Raw genomic sequence first — 17,998 nt, forward strand, 5'->3', positions numbered from 1 at the left:
GCAGATAGGACAGCAGATCCTGCGGAGGCCTTGTAGGGGTGAGGGAGGCCAGGAATGTGGAGTACCTTGTGGCTAACTCACCTTAGAAAAATATCCTGGGGCAAGGCTGGACAAAGAGAGAGAACAAAGGAGAGACCCTGCCTCAGGCTCAGAGTGATGTCCTTTAGTGTCCAGCAGGTTTAGTCAAGTTTCCTAGGGCAAAAATGAAAACATCAGTGGTTCCCAAGACAACATATTGATATCAACAAGGATTAAAAGTTACTGGAAACCTACCATAGACCAAAACCCTCTTCAGGGCTAGAATCGGTGGCTCATTCCTGTAATCCTAGCACTTTAGGCTGAGGCAGGAGGATCACCTGAGGTCAGGAGTTCAAGACCAGACTGGTCAACATGGCGAGACTCTGTCTCTACTAACAAAAAGACAAAAATTAGCCGGGCATGGTGTTGGACGCCTGTAATCCCAGTTACTCGGGAAGCTGACCCAGGAGAATCTCTTGAACCTGAGAGGCAGAGATTGCTGTGATCCGAGATAGCGCACTGCACTCCAGCCTGGGCAACACAGTGAGACTCCGTCTCAAAAAAAAAAAAAAAACAAAAAAATAAACAACACAAAAACCCCCAAACAAACCCTTTTCTGTGTGATAAATATACCTTAACTCACCAATGACCTACTTGACCAACTTAAGAGTTAGGTACCCTTAATCACTTTAAGGTTAAAAAAACAAAGGCAGGAGGTTAACTAGGTTAGGCATCAGTACAAACCCACCCTTGCTAGAGACCCCAGAATATGTCTGGTTCGTGTCTAACTTCTCCCCTAACAGCTCTGACTATGCAGATTAAGGAAGCCAGGGAAAAATCAAAGAGGAATTTATATGCCCTAAGATGGAGGGCTCTTAAACAAGGCACTGGAAGACAATAAAAACATAAACACCACTTGATACTATGTATTTCCTGAAGGTGTGTGTTCAAGCATGTGTGTGTGTGTGTGTGTGTGTGTGCACATATCTCAATAAACTACCTACTATTTATATATTCTGGTGTTACATATATTCTGGGGTTTGTGGGTATGTATGTGTATTTATGTATGTATATATACACATATATGTATTTAAGGCTGAGTGTGGTGGCTCACGCCTGTAATGCCAGCACTTTGGGAGGCGGAGGCTGAGGCCAGGGTCTGGGGGATCGCTTGAGGTCAAGAGTTGGAGACAAGACTGGTCAACATGTCAAAACCTCATATTTACTAAAAATACAAAAATTTGCCTGGCATGGTGGCATGTGCCTGTAATTCCTGGTACTCAGGGGGCTGAGGCAGAAGAATCGCTTGAACCTGGGAGGCAGAGGTTGCAGTGAGCCAAGATAGCATGAACTAGACTGTGTCTCAAAAAAGTAAAAAAAAAAAAAAAAAAAAAAAAAAAATATATATATATATATATATATATATATATATATATATATATATATCAGCTGGGCATGGTGGCACGTGCCTGTAATCCCAGCTACTCAGGAGGCTGAGGCAGGAGAATTGCCTGAACCCAGGAGGCGGAGGTTGCGGTGAGCCGAGATCGCGCCATTGCACTCCAGCCTGGGTAACAAGAGCGAAACTCCGTCTCACCAAAAAAAAAATAATAATAATATATATATACACACACACACACACACACACACACACACACACACACACACTTAATTTAATAGAGATACGGTCTCCCTGTGTTGCCCTGGCTGGTCTTGAACTGCTGGATTCAAGCCATTCTCCTGACTTTGCCTCCTAAAGTGCTGAGATTACAAGCATGAGCCACCACACCCAGGTTAAAAATATATTTCATATGGGGGCCGGGTGCAGTGGCTCACATCTGTAATCCAAGCACTTTGAAGGCCAAGGTGGGCGGATCACCTGAGGTTGGGAGTTCAAGACCAGCCTGACCAACATGGTGAAACCCCGTCTTAAAAAAATAATAAAAAATAGGAGAGAGATCCAAGATGGCTGATCACTAGCAGCTCCGGATTGTAGCTCCCAGTGAAAGCGCAAAGAATGAGAGTATGCCACACCTTCACATGAATTCTTGTTGCTCACGCACCAGGACATTCCCAGCAGAGGAGCCCCATGGGTCACCAGCGCGACTCTTGTGACCGGCAAGGCGGTTTTGCCGGCGCCTCGGAGCGTCGGTTCTTGGTGCAGGTTCAGAAAAGCACCATCAATCTTAACGCCGCTGATTTAGTCGGCGCAGTGGGTTGCTCAGATTTCAGCGCTGAGAATCAATAAGTTGGACGTCCACTCAGAAACCCAATTACAAAGACGGTAATTATAAAGACCACAGATGGATAAATCTACAACGAAGTGAAGAAAACAGGCAAAAAAGGCTGAGAACACCCAAGATCAGAACGCCTCTCCCTCAGCAGGGGATCCCAGTTCCTCATCAGCAAGGAAACAAGGCTTAATGGAGAACGAGTGTGTTCCAGTTACAGAAGCAGGCTTCAAAATGTGGATAATAAGAAACTTCTGTGAATTAAAAGAACTTGTTCAAACCCAATCTAAAGAAACTAAGCACTTTGAAAAAAGGTTTGACGAAATGTTAACAAGAATACACAATTTGGAGAGGAAAATAAGTGAATTGATGGAGCTGAAAAACAATACGAGAACTACGTGAAGTATGCACGAGTTTTGACAGCTGAATTGATCAAGCAGAAGAAAGGATATCAGAGGTCGAAGACCAACTCAATGAAATAAAACAAGAGCCGGGCGCGGTGGCTCAAGCCTGTAATCCCAGCACTTTGGGAGGCCGAGGCGGGTGAATCACAAGGTTAAGAGATCGAGACCATCCTGGTCAACATGGTGAAACCCCGTCTCTACTAAAAATACAAAAAATTAGCTGGGCATGGTGGTGTGTGCCTGTAATCCCAGCTACTCAGGAGACTGAGGCAGGAGAATTGCCTGAACCCAGGAGGTGGAGGTTGCGGTGAGCCGAGATCGCGCCATTGCACTCCAGCCTGGGTAACAAGGGCGAAAACTCCGTCTTAAAAAAAAAAAAAAGAAAGAAAGAAAGAAAGAAAACAAGAAGACAAGATCAGAGAAAAAAGGATAAAAAGGAACGAGCAAAGTCTCCAAGAAATATGGGACTATGTGAAAAGACCTAATCTACGCTTGATAGGTGTACCTGAATGTGATGAAGAGAATGAATCCAAGCTAGAAAATACACTTCAGGATATTATTCAGGAAAATTTTCCCAACCTAGTAAGGCAGGATAATATTCAACTCCAGGTAATACAGAGAACACCACAAAGATATTCCTCAAGAAGAGCAACTCCAAGGCACATAATCGTCAGATTCACCAGGGTTGAAATGAAGGAGAAAATACTAAGGGCAGCCAGAGAGAAAGGTCAGGTTACCCACAAAGAGAAGCCTATCAGACTTACAGCAGATCTCTCAGCAGAAACCCTGCAAGCCAGAAGAGAGTGGGGACCAATATTCAACATCCTTAAACAAAAGAACTTTCAACCAAGAGTTTCACATCCAGCCAAACTAAGCTTCATAAGTGAAGGAAAAATAAAGTTTTTTGTGAACAAGCAAGCACTCAGAGATTTCATCACCACCAGGCCTGCTTTACAAGAGCTTCTGAAAGAACCACTACACATAGAAAGGAACAAACAGTATCAGCCTTTCTAAAAAATACCAAAAAGAGCATCAATATAATGAAGAATTTACATCAACTAATGGGCAAAATAGCCAGCTAATATTAAATGGCAGTATTAAACTCACATATATCATTATTAATTCTAAATTTAAATTGACTAAATCCCCCAATCCAAAGACAGACAGGCAATTTGGATAAAAAACTAAAACCCAGCCGGGCGCGGTGGCTCAAGCCTGTAATCCCAGCACTTTGGGAGGCCGAGGCGGGTGGATCACAAGGTCGAGAGATCGAGACCAACCTGGTCAACATGGTGAAACCCCGTCTCTACTAAAAATACAAAAAATTAGCTGGGCATGGTGGCGCGTGCCTGTAATCCCAGCTACTCAGGAGGCTGAGGCAGGAGAATTGCCTGAACCCAGGAGGCGGAGGTTGCGGTGAGCCGAGATCGCGCCATTGCACTCCAGCCTGGGTAACAAGAGCAAAACTCCGTCTCAAAAAAAAAAAAAAAAAAAACTAAAACCCATCAGTATGCTGCATCCAGACCCATCTCACATTGAAGGATACACAAAGACTCAAAACAAGGGATGGAGAAAGATTTACCAACCAACCAGAGAGCTAAAATAAATAAAAAGCAGCAGTTACAATTTTTGCCTCTGATAAAACAGTCGTTAAAGCAACAAAGATCGAAAGAAGCAAAGAAGGACATTATGTAATGATAAAAGGATCAATGCAACAAGAAGAAGAGCTAAAGATCCTAAATATATACGCATCCAATACAGGAATACCCAGACATACGAGACTAATAAAGAGACTTAGACTCCCACACAGTAATAGTGGGAGACTTCAACATTAACATTAGACAGATCAATGAGACAGAAAATTAACAACGATATCCAGGACTTGAACTCAAGATCTGGAACAAGTAAACATAATTAACATTTATAGAACTCTCCACTTTAAATACACAAAATAAACACTCTTATCAGTACCACATCATATCAACTTAGAAGTTTAGACGAAATGTTGTTTGGCTCCTTGTTTGTTATTCTCTTCCCTCATTTTCTTTCATGTCTCCATTATTAAGGACAATTATAGGCATACCCATATTTAGACTGCATTCTAGCCCGGGCAATAAAGCAATACCCCCATTCTCTCTCCCTTTTCCTCTTTCTCTTTCTTCCTCTTTATTCTTTTTCTTTTTTTTTCTTTCTCAAAAATAAATAAATAAATTTCATGTTTAGATGTATATTTACCTATGTTTCCTGCATACATACATGTATGTTTATATTTTATGTATTTACACATACGAATATTTATACATGTACATTTTTTAATACACGCAAGTCCCCACCGAAATACCTATTATTGGAGTTTGTATTTTTATTGTCTCACGGAATACGTTATTTTATGTGTTGTTCTGCAACTTCTTTATATTGGTATACTGTATTTTATTTATATTTTTATATATGTGAGTGTTAACGAATATAAGAGTCAGGAAACTCAGCTGGTAAACTCTGAGGAGCGGGGAAAGACAGAGATCGGGTTTCATGGGTCAACAGGGACTTTAGGTTTCATCGTGGACAGCCCGGAGGGAAGCCTCGGTTCACGTGGGCACAGTGGCCTTTGAGCCCCGCGACCACCCTCTCCTCGGCTCTCCGCTGGCCGCCGCCCAAAAACGAGCCCACCAGAGCGCAAACGCCAAGGATGCTGCAGCGCCGCCCCTCCTCGCCTTCTCCGCCGGAACGGAGAAGGCACAAGGTCTGCGGCAGGCTCCGCCCCCAAACTGTGGCGCGCGAGTGCTGGGGCGGGTCTTCCGTCTGGAAAGGGTCTACTTCCGGAGTGGAGGGCAGACGCTGTGGGCCAGGAGCGTGGCGAGGCTGGCGGTCAGGCGGGCTGGCGATGCTGAAGGGCAGTTCTGGGGCAAGCGAGCGCGAAGTGGAGGGCGACGGGGCCGCGGTTGTGGCTGCGCCGCCTGCCATCAACTTCCCCGCGGCGGGCCCAGCCCTCAGTGTGATGCTGGGGAGCGGGGTAGGGATCTAGTCGTGGACCAGGAGGAGGGTGTTGGGGAACGTGTGTCCAGCTCACCTTCGTTAGTTGTTGAACGCCAGTACCGACAGAAGATTCTCTCACCTTAAAGCGGGGGTATAAGGGGTGTCTGGGGAAGACTCTCCCACTAGGCTCAGAGTTACTCTGATCCGAAATATGACAGTCGCAGCACGTTAACCAGAATCAAGTCTCCTAGGAGCCAAGTCTAAAGGATCAGAGCAAATAATGGTGTTAGGTAGAACACTCGCTGAGAGCTTGCCGTGTGTTTGTCGATTGATGTAATCCTCACCACAGCCTTGTAAATTAGGTGGTGGAATATCATTACAAATAAAGCACTGCGGCACAGGGTAAATAATTTAAAATCAGCCAGCAGTGGCCGAATTCGCTGTAAACATTGCATTGCATACAGACATTACTTTTCGAGATGTTTGAAATGTTACACAACTCCCATTCCGCTGGGGAAATAGCTAGATGTACTGCAGAATCCAATTATGGAATACCATGCTATACTGATATGGAAAGTTCCCCCAAGACGTATTTGGGAGTGGGTTTTAAAAGTTGCAGAAAAAGGGGTATTAGTAAATTTTTTTTTTTTTTTTTTTTGAGGCAGGGTCTCGCTCAGCCAGGTTAGAGTGCAGTGGCACGATCTCAGCTCACTGCAATCTACACTTCCCGAGTTCAGGTGATTCTCCTGTGTCAGCCTGCCGGCGAATTTTTATATTTTTAGTAGAGATGGGGTTTCACCATGTTGGCCAGGCTGGTCATGAACTCCTGACCTTAGATGATCCACCCACCTCGGCCTCCCATAGTGCTGGGATTACAGGCGTGAGCCACCTCATCCAGCCAGTAATTCCTTTTTTTAATTCTTTTTCTTTTTTTTAGAAAAACAAATCCCTCAAAACAATACTGTTTTTGTGGTATATACTTATGTAAATGGATAGAAAGAGATGCATACACATTACAGTACTATAAAAAGACCTGGAATATTAATAATACACACTAAGCTGACAACAGTCAATAGGTGAGGAAAACTTTATCCTATTCATGAACTTTTTTTGGGGGAGGGGTGAAATGTCAGAAAAATGTATATATACTGTGTCTTCGCTATGTAAGAAAAAATATTATTTAAAAAACTTGAGTAAGAATGACAAGTTTCGCTGGGCATGGTGACTCACACCTGTAATCTCAGCATTTTGGGAGGCCAAGGTGGGCAGATCACTTGAGGCTGGGCAAGACCAGCTTAGCCAACATGGTGAAACTCCGTCTCTCCTAAAAATACAAAAATTAGTGAGATGTGGTGTTGCACACCTGTAATCCCAGCTACTCGGGAGGCTTAGGCAAGAGAACTGCTTGAACCTGGGTCAGAGGTTGCAGTGAGTCCAGATCACGCCACTGCACTCCACCCTGAGAGATGGAGTGAGACTCTGTCACAAACGCACACACAAAAGACATTTCTATAATTTGAGCACCCATTCTGGTATAAAAGACTTTTGAATAATTGCAGAAATAAAATCTACCATTAAGGGGTGAGGATTTGAAGGTTATAAGAATATGAGATTAAAAATAAAGCTAATTCAGGGAATTCCAAAAGAATTTTTACAGTACTTTTAAATAGTGCAGTATTTCTTAATTTAGTCCAAGGGAGGTTAAAGACAAACAATGTTAGCTAAAACTGCTCTATGTCAAGCCGGGCGCGGTGGCTCACGCCTGTAATCCCAGCACTTTGGGAGGCCGAGGCGGGTGGATCACAAGGTCAAGAGATCGAGACCATCCTGGTCAACATGGTGAAACCCCGTCTCTACTAAAAATACAAAAATTAGCTGGGCATGGTGGCGCATGCCTGTAATCTCAGCTACTCGGGAGGCTGAGGCAAGAGAATTGCCTGAACCCAGCAGGCGGAGGTTGCGGTGAGCCGAGATCGCGCCATTGCACTCCAGCCTGGGTAACAAGAGCGAAACTGTCTCACCAAAAAAAAACAAAAACAAAAACAAACAAACAAAAAAAACTGCTCTATGTCTATGTTATATAGTTCCTATTTAATGAAGAATTAGAGGCACTAAATAATACTAAGTACTTTCAAAAATATGGCTCCTGATATTTTCAGTTGAAATATTTTACAAATTTATAAAATGTTGATTACTGTAAAGTGTTTTATTTTAATAAAATTTAATAATGCCAAAATCTTTTTTTTTTTTTGAGATCAAGTTTTGCTCTTGTTACCCAGGCTGGAGTGCAATGGCACGATCTCGGCTAACCGCAACCTCCGCCTCCTGGGTTCAGGCAATTCTCCTGCCTCAGCCTCCTGAGTAGTTGGGATTACAGGCACGTGCCACCATGCCCAGCTAATTTTTTGTATTTTTAGTAGAGACGGGGTTTCACCATGTTGACCAGGATGGTCTCGATCTCTTGACCTTGTGATCCACCCGCCTCGGCCTCCCAAAGTGCTGGGATTACAGGCTTGAGCCACCGCACCCGGCAATAATGCCAAAATCTTATACCTGACAATTTTGTGACCCTATATAAAAATTGTTACAAACAGCAGGGTGTGGTGGTTCACGCCTATAATGCCAGCACTTTGGGAGGCTGAGGCGGGTGGATCACAAGGTCAGGAGATGGAGACCATCCTGGCCAATGTGGTGAAACCCCATCTCTACTAAAAATACAGAAAACTAGCTGGGTGTGGTGGCGCACGCCTGTAGTCCCAGCTACTTGGAAGGCTGAGACAGGAGAATTGCTTTAACTTAGGAGGCAGAGGTTGCAGTGAGCCCAGACCATGCCACTGCACTCCAACCTGGGTGACAGAGCAAGACTCTGTCTCAAAAAAAAATGTTACAAACAAAAAAACCTTAGCAACCTCTTTTTTGTACATTACAGTACTGGGGTTGAGGCTTCAAAACCAAACAGAGTAAGTCCAGGGATCGAAACCAGGGGAATTTGCTCTTAATTGACAGTAACCACTAGAAATTGCCATTTAAAATATGTTAGTTGACCTAAGTAATACCAAGAGCCAAATTGGGCTTGGAGATCTCTTAGTTATTCACCTTACTTGGAGAAGTAAAGAAGAAAGCAGAAGTGGCTGTGCTCACCTGACAAGTGCCTTCTTGCCCGGGACTTAGCATCACACAGTTGGCAAGGCCCTGTTAAGTGAGGGTTCTAATCCTGATGACATCACAGCTGTTGCCTGGTAGCCAGTCAGTCACAAGACCTTGGCCTAGGCTATTTCTTACCCCAGTGAGATGCTTGAAATATAGTTTAACACGTCATGAATTATTGCCGTGTAACAAATTACTTACCCAAAAACATTTCTCCCACAGTTTCTGAAGGTCAGGGACCAGAGCAGAGTGGTGTAATGGTTCTGGGTTTTGTTTGTTTGTTTGTTTTTTGTTTGTTTTTTTTTTGAGACAGAGTTTTGTTTTGTCCCCTAGGCTGGACTGCAATGGCGTGATCTCAGCTCACTGCAACCTCCGCCTCCCAGGTTCAAGCGATTCTCCTACCTCAGCCTCCCAAGTAGCTGGGATTACAGGCGTGCGGCACCACACCCAGCTAATTTTTGTATTTTTAATAGAGACGGAGTTTCACCATGTTGGTCAGGCTGGTGTCGAACTCCTGACCTCCAGTGATTTGCCCGCCTTAGCCTCCCAAAGTGCTGGGATTACAGGTCTGAGCTACCACACTCTGCCAGTTCTGGCTTATCTTTTCTTGAGTTTGTAAGACATTTCAAGGGCCTACTGGAGATGAAGTATCTGCTCCAAACTTTATTCTTGGCAGGCTCAGTTTCCCACATTGAGGGCTTGCTAGGGCTACTCATGGATGGCTTTTTTACCCCAGGACCAGAGATGAAAGAAGGAGAGAGTAAGATGGCAGCCACAAGTGTCTTTTGAACTTCTCTGGGAAGTCACATACCATCAATTCTCTGTACAGGAATCATCACACAGACCAACCTGAGTACAATATGAGAGGGAACTTGACAAGGGTATCCTTTCCCAAACTCTCCCTCTCGTGGATAAGTACTAGATACAGAGTTCCTAAGAGCTGTGGTCAAAATGAAGGAATTAGAGACACTACAAACAAGGTTAGACCCTCGTGCTACACATGTACAATTTCCTTTTTTTTTTTTTTTTTTTTTTTGAAACAGAAAGAGAAAGGGGGAGAGAGAACAGGAGTCTTGCTCTTTTGCCCAGGCTGGAATGCAATCTAAAAATAGGTATTAAAAACCTCTTTTATGCCAATAATTGTGCTTAACAGCGGAGACAGGAAGGAATAAGGGAAGAAAATAACAAACAGCCAACCAATATTTCATTTAAGTCTGTGAAATGCTATGCAAATGCTGAAGAGTGATTTACTTCCAATTATGTGGTCACTTTCAAAATAAGTGTAATATGATACTGAGAAAAATGTATGTTCTGTGGACCTAGGGTGAAGAATTCTATAAATATTCACTGAGTTTACTTGTTCCAGGTCTGAGTTCATATCATAAATGTCCCTGTTAATTTTCTATCTCGTTGATCCGTCAAATATTAACAACATGGTGTCAAAGTCTCCCGCTATTATTGTGTGGGAGTCCAAGTCTCTTTATAAATCATTAAGAACTTGTCTTATGTATCTGGGTGCTCCTATATTAGGTGAATATATACTTATGATCATTGACTCCTGTTGTTGCATTGATCCTTTTACCATTATGTAATGTCCTTCTTTGTTTTCTTTTAGTCTATGTTACTATTAAAGTCTGTTTTATCAGAGACAAAAGTTACAACTCCTGTTTTCTTTTTTTTGCTCTCCATTTGATTGGCAAGTCTTCCACCAACCCTTTGTTCTGAGTCTTTGTGTGTCCTTGCTTATGAGATGGATCTGGATACAGCGAACTGATGGGTTTTGACTTTTTATTCAATTTGCCTGTCTGTGTCTTTGATTGGGGCATTTAATCCATTTAAATTTAGGATTAATATTGATATTTGTGAGTTTAATATTGTTGTTTAATGCTAGCTGGCTATTTTGCCCATTAGTTGATAAAGATTCTTCATTATGGAGATAGTTTTTATCTTTTGGTAAGTTTTTGGGATGACTAATACCGGTTTGTTCCTTTTTGTGTATAGTGCTGCTTTCAGAAGCTCTTGTAAAGCAGGCCTGGTGGCAATGAAATCTCTGAGTGCTTGCTTGTTCACAAAAAATTTTGTTTTTCCTTCATTTATGAAGTATTAGGCTGGATATGAGATTCTGGGTTGAAAATTCTTTTCTTTGAGGATATTGAATATTGACCCCCACTCTCTTCTGGCTTGTAGGGTTTCTGCTGAGAGATCTGCTGTGAGTCTGATAGGCTTCCCTTTATGGGTAAGCTGACCTTTCTCTCTAGCTGCCCTTAGAATTTTCTCCTTTATTTTAACCCTGGTGAATCTAACGATTATGTGTCTTGGGGTTGCTCTACTTGAGGAATATCTTTGTGGTGTTCTCTGTATTACCTGAAGTTGAGTATTTTCCTGCCTTACTAAGTTAGGAAAGTTTTCCTGAATAATATCCTGAAGAATATTTTCCAGCTTGGATTCATTCTCTTCATGACATTCAGGTACACCTATCAAACGTAAATTAGGTCTTTTCACATAGTCCCATATTTCTTGGAGACTTTGCTCATTCCTTTTTACTCTTTATTCTCTAATCTTGTCTCCTACTTTCATTTCATTAAGTTGGTTTTCGACTTCTGATATCCTTTCTTCTGTTTGATCAATTCGGCTGTTAAAACCTGTGCATACTTCACGGAGTTCTCGTATTGTATCTTCAGTTCCATTAGTTCACTTATATTGCTATAAGTGACAATCTAATTCACTTAGATTGTCTATTCTCGTTAAGATTTCGTCAAATCTTTTTTCAAGGTTCTTAGTTTCTTTACATTGGGCTAGAACATGTTCTTTTAACTCACAGAAGTTTCTTATTATCCACCTTCTGAAGCCTAAATCTGTTAATGGAACGCACTCGTTCTCCATCAGGCCTTGTTCCCTTGTTGATGAGGAACTGTGATTCCCCTGTAGAGGGAAAGGCATTCTGATTTTGAGTATTCTCAGCCTTTTTACACTGGTTTCTTCCAATCATTGTAAATTTATCCACCTGTCGTCTTTGTAATTACCGACTTTCAAATTAGGTCTCTGAGTGGACGTCCAACTTGTTAATTCCCAGCGCCGGAATCTGAGCAACCCACTGCGCCGAAACAGCGGCGTTAAGATTCGTGGTGCTTTTCTGCCCGAGAATCTCTGGTCTGGCTTCCTTCTTGAGTCCCTTTAGCTGAATAGGCGACTCTGCCTTCCCGGAGCTCCAAACGTCAACAAGAGCGAAACTCCGTCTCAAAAAAAAAAAAAAAAAAAAAAAAAGAAAAGAAAAATTATCTGGGTTGGGTGGTCGGCACCTATAGTTCCAGCTACTCAGGAGGCTGAAGCAGGAGAATCGCCTCAACCTGGGAGGTGCAGGTTGCAGTGATCTGAGATTATATCAGTACACTTCAGCCTGGGCAACAGAGCAAGATTATGTCTCAAAAAACAAACAAATAAGAATAAAAAGATGTGTATGGATACTGTTGACAGAAGGTGAACTTGCAATGGCTAATTTTTTTATTTTTTGAGAGGGAGTTTTGCTCTTGTTGCCCAGGCTGGAGTGCAGTGGTGCGATCTTGGCTTACCGCAAGGTTTCAAGTGATTCTCCTGCCTCAGCCTTGTGAATAGCTGGGATTCCAGGTGCCCAAAACCACACCTGGCTAATTTTTGTATTTTTAGGAAAGACAAGTTTTCACCATGTTGGCCAGACTGGGCTCGAACTCTTGACCTTAGGTGATCAGCCTGCCTTGGCCTCCCAAAGTGCTGGGATTACAGGCTTGAGCCACCGAGCCCGGCCTAAATTGGACTTTGAGTAAGGCAGATTGTCTTTATAATGTGGAGTATTGGAGGCCTCATGCAATCAGTTGAAAACTTGGATATGGCAAAAGGACTGACCTGCCCTGAGCAAGAAAGAATTTTGCCAGTAGACAACCTTCTGACTTAAATTGCAACACTGATTCTTCTTTCTCTGGGCATCTAGTCTGCCAGTCCACGGTGCCGATTTTGGACTTAGTCTCCATGATCCTATCAGCCAATTTTGTTTTTCTTTTCCTTTTTTTTTTTTTAAGACGGAATCTCGCTGTGTTGCCAGGCTGGAATGCAGTGGCGGGATCTCAGCTCACTGCAACTTCTGCCTTCCGGGTTCAAGCAATTCTCCTGCTTCAGCTTCCTGAGTGGCTGGGATTATAGGCAAAAGCCACCATGCCCAGCTAATTTTTTGTATTTTTAGTAGAGACAGGGTTTCACCGTGTTAGCCAGAATGGTCTCTATCTCCTGACCTCGTGATCCACCTGCCTTGGCCTCCCAAAGTGCTGGGATTATAGGCATGAGCCACCGCATTGGTCAATTTTGTTGTATCTTTAGTAGAGATGGGTTTTTGCTATGTTGGCCCGGCTGGTCTTGAACTCCTGGCCTCAAGTGACCTGCCTGCCTTTGCCTCCTATAGTGCCGATTACAGACATGAGCCACCGCTCCCAGGTGAATAAATTTCTCTAGATACATACATGTCCTATTCTCCTGGTTCTCTTTCTCCAGAGAATCCTAATATATTTGCTGTCTTGAAAAAGAAAAAAAAAATTGAAATATTTCAAACATAAAATGTTACCAAGAGGTCGGGCGCGGTGGCTCAAGCCTATAATCCCAACACTTTTGGAGGCTGAGGCAGGTGGATCATGAGGTCAGGCGTTGAAGACCAGCCTGGCCAAGATGGTGAAACACTATCTCTACTAAAAATACAAAAATTAGCCAGGACTGGTAGCCCATGCGCGTAATCCCAGCTACTCAGGAAACTGAGGCAGGAGAATTGCTTGAACCCGGGAGACGGAGGTTGCAGTGAACAGAGATAGCACCACTGCACTTCAGCCTGGGCGACAGAGTGAGACTCCATCTCAAAAAAAGTTGTTAAAAATAATGTGAATAGGCCGGGCGAGGTGGCTCACGCCTGTAATCCCAGCACTTTGGGAGGCCGAGGCGGGTGGATCACGAGGTCAAGAGATCGAGACCACCCTGGTCAACATGGTGAAACCCCCGTCTCTACTAAAAATACAAAACATTAGCTGGGCATGGTGGCGCGTGCCTGTAATCCCAGCTACTCAGGAGGCTGAGGCAGGAGAATTGCCTGAACCCAGGAGGCGGAGGTTGCGGTGAGCCGAGATCGCGCCATTACACTCCAGCCTGGGTAACAAGAGCGAAACTCTGTCTCAAAAAAAAAAAAAAAAAAAAAAATGTGAATAAAGACCAAGGTTTCCACACCCAAATTTAACAACCACTGATGTTAAGCTATATTTGTTTGAGAATTGCTCTGTCTGTCACCCAGGCTGGAGTGCAGTGGCTCAATCATACCTCACTTCAGCCTCCACCTCCCAGGCTCAAGTGATCCTCACCTCAGTCTCCTGAGTAGCTGGGCATACAGATACATGCCACCACACTCAGCTAATTAATTTTTTTTTTAATTTTGTAGAGATGAGGGTGTTGCTATGTTGCCCAGGCTGGTCTTGAACTCCTTGGCTCAGGCAATCTTCCCCTGTCAACCTCTCAAAGTGCTGAGATTACAGGTATGAGTCAAAGAGAATTCACAGGCAATTCACCTGGAGGACTGCTTTTCTTTTTTTTCTTCTTTTTTTTTTTTTTGAGATGGAGTCTTGCTCTGTTGTCTAGGCTGGAGAGCAGTGGCTTGATCTTGGCTTACTGCAACATCTGCCTGCTGAGTTCAAGAGATTTTCCTGCCTCGGCCTCCTGAGTAGCTGATATTACAGGCACATGCCACCATGCTCAGATAATTTTTTTTTTTTTTTTTTTTGAGACAGAGTCTCCCTCTGTTGCCAGGCACCAGGCTGGAGTGCAATGGCGTGATCTTGGCTCACTGCAACCTCCGCCTCCTGGGTTCAAGCAATTCTCCTGCCTCAGCCTCCCGAGTAGCTGGGGCTACAGGTGCCTGCCACCATGCCCAGCTAATTTTTTGTATTTTTTTTTTTTTGAGACGGAGTTTCACTCTTGTTACCCAGGCTGGAGTGCAATGGTGCGATCTTGGCTGACCGCAACCTCCGCCTCCTGGGTTCAGGCAATTCTCCTGCCTCAGCCTCCTGAGTAGCTGGGATTACAGGTACGTGCCACCATGCCCAGCTAATTTTTTATATTTTTAGTAGAGATGGGGTTTCACCACGTTGACCAGGATGATCTCGATCTCCTGACCTCGTGATCCACCTGCCTCGGCCTCCCGAAGTGCTGCGATTACAGGCGTGAGCCGCGCCTGGCCTTTAATTTTTGTATTTTTAGTAGAGACATTTTTTTCACCATGTTGGTCAGGCTGGTCTCGAACTCCTGACCTCATGATCTGCCCCCTCGGCCTATGAAAGTGCTCGGATTGCAGGCCTGAGCCACTGCACTCAGCCTGATAATTGCTTTTCTTAAATAATGGGGTGGATGCGGTGGCTCACACCTGTATTCCCAGCACTTTGGGAGGCTGAGGTGGATGGATCACCTGAGGACAGGAGTTTGAGACCAACATGGCCAACATGGTGAAGCCTAGGGCACAATGGCAGGTGCCTGTAATCCCAGCTACTTGGGAGGCTAAGGCAGGAGAATCACTTGAACCCAGGAGGCAGAGGTTGCAATGAGCCAAGATCATGTCACTGCACTCCAGCCACGACAAGATCTAAACTCCATCTCAAAAATAATAAAGTTTACAAATATAGCTACATTCCAATGATAACTCTTTCTGAACTCACTCTCCTCTCTCTCTCGAAATGTAATTACATTCTTAAATAGGTGTCATTCTATTCTTATTTTCACTAGAAATGTATGTATGTGTAAATAACTTTTTTTTTTTTTTTTTTTGAGACTGAGTCTCTCTCTGTTGCCCAGGCTTAAGTGCAGTGCTGTGATCTCGGCTCACTGCAACCTCCACTTCCTGGGTTCAAGCAATTCTCCTGCCTCAGCCTCCCGAGTAGCCAAAACTACAGGCACATGCCTGCCACACCCGGCTAATTTTTTTGTATTTTTGTAGAGATGGGAATTCACTGTGGCTGGTCTCAAACTCCTGAGCTCAGGCAATCCATCCGCCTCAGCCTCCCAAAATGCTGGGATTAGAGGCTACACCCAGTGAGCCACTGCACTCGGCCAATGTACATTGTTTTGTATACACAAAATTTTTTACATACATGACATCATTCTGCACTTTTTGAGGCTGAATTTAGAACCAAAGTGCCTGGGTTTAAATCCTGCCTGCCAGAGAGCTCTTTTTGGGCCAGTGAGAGTGGCTAAAATTAGATAAGTGGTGACGGTTGCCCAATTCTCTGAGTATGCTGAAAGCTGCTGAATTCTACACTTTTTTTTTTTTTTTTTTTTTGAGACGGAGTTTCACTCTTGTTACCCAGGCTGGAGTGCAATGGCGCGATCTCGGCTCACCGCAACCTCCGCCTCCTGGGTTCAGGCAATTCTCCTGCCTCAGCCTCCTGAGTAGCTGGGATTACAGGCACGTGCCACCATGCCCAGCTATTTTTTTTTGTATTTTTAGTATAGACGGGGTTTCACCATGTTGACCAGGTTGGTCTCGATCTCTCGACCTTGTGATCCACCCGCCTCGGCCTCCCAAAGTGCTGGGATTACAGGCTTGAGCCACCGCGCCCGGCTGAATTCTACACTTTTAAAGAGTGACTTCTGGCCAGGCATCGTGGCACATGCCTGTGATCCCAGCACTTTGGGAGGCCAAGGCAGGTGGATCACAAGGTCAGGAGTTCAAGACCAGCCTGGCCAAGATGGCGAGACCCAGTCGTTACTAAAAATAGAAAAATTAGCTGGGCTTGGTGGCACGAATCTGTAATCCCAGCTACTCCGGAGGCTGAAGCAGAGAATTGCTGGAATCCAGGAGGTGGAGGTTGCAGTGAGGCGAGATCCCACCATTGCACTTCAGCATGGGTGACACAGTGAGACTCTGTCTCAAAAAAAAAAAAAAAAAAAGTGACTTATGCTATGTAAATTATATCTCAGTAAAGCTATTATAAAAATATAGGTAACAATGAAAGCTGAGACGTGGGAAAAAAAAATCCTGGATGCACTATGAGTAGCATGGGCTTGGACAAGATATTTAAAAAGCTTTCTTGGGCTGGGCACGGTGCTCATCCCTGTAATCCCAGCACGGGAGTTCGAGGCAAGCGGATCATGAGGCCAAGAGATGGAGACTATCCTGGTCGACAACGTGAAACCCTGTCTCTACTAAAAAAACAAAAATTAACTGGGCATGATGGTGCAAACCTGTAGTCCCAGCTACTCGGGAGGCTGAAGCAGGAGAATTGCTTGAACACAGGAGGTGGAGGTTGCAGTGAGCCGAGATGGTGTCATGTACTCCCGCCTGGGTGACAGACCAAGACTCTATCTAAAAAACAAAAACAAAAACAAAAAACAAACTTTCTTTGCCTCCCCGTTCTTATCTATAAAATGAGATAATTATAGCCTCTAGCTATTAATTTTGTTGTGAGAATTGAGTGACTTAACACTTTGTGTGTGTGTGTGTGTGTGTGTGTGTGCGCGCGCGCGCGTGCCTGGCAGAGTTTTTAAGTTTTAGAAATCCTTTTAGAAACACTTAGAACAGGCTGGGGGAATTAGGCTGACACAGTGATCAATAAATATTAGCAATTATAACTATTTTTCTTGCCTTATGCTATTTAGGGTTTTTGTTGTGTTGGTTTCAATGTTCTTGATGATATATATGAACTAGTTGATTCAGTCTAATGTTTTTTGTTTTTCTCCACACGTTTACTTTTAAAAAATAATTGTACAAAACAATGATTTCTTAAGGCATATCAGAAATGCTGAGTCCCAAGCTGGGCCCTGCCCCTGCAGAGTGGCAACTCTGCAGCTGGGGGCTTGTCCGGCTGCCCCTTTTGGTGCTTTTCTCCAGGACACGGAGCTTCTGGAAGCACAGTCCCCGTAGGCTGACCTCTGTCCCCAGGCATGGCGTGATGCTGCCCCTGTCTCGAATCCTTCATTGTTCAACTGCTAGCCCAGTGTTTTCATTTTGCCTGTTAGGTGTCTGGTCTTGCCTGTCCTATCCTGAACCCAGGTTCCCCAGGGCCATGTAAGACTCAGGCAGCTCTGATGCCCCTGGGTACTTCGAAGAACTCCCAGGAAATTCAAGCCTGTACCAGAGATCTCTGGCTTTCAAAGTCTTCAAAGCCTGGAGCAGCTGCCCCTGCCACCCACAAACTCCACAGAGCTCTGACAACCTGCTTTCTTTCCTGAACG

Source organism: Saimiri boliviensis, chromosome 20 (genome assembly GCF_048565385.1).
Source record: "Saimiri boliviensis isolate mSaiBol1 chromosome 20, mSaiBol1.pri, whole genome shotgun sequence".
Lineage (NCBI taxonomy): Eukaryota > Metazoa > Chordata > Mammalia > Primates > Cebidae > Saimiri > Saimiri boliviensis.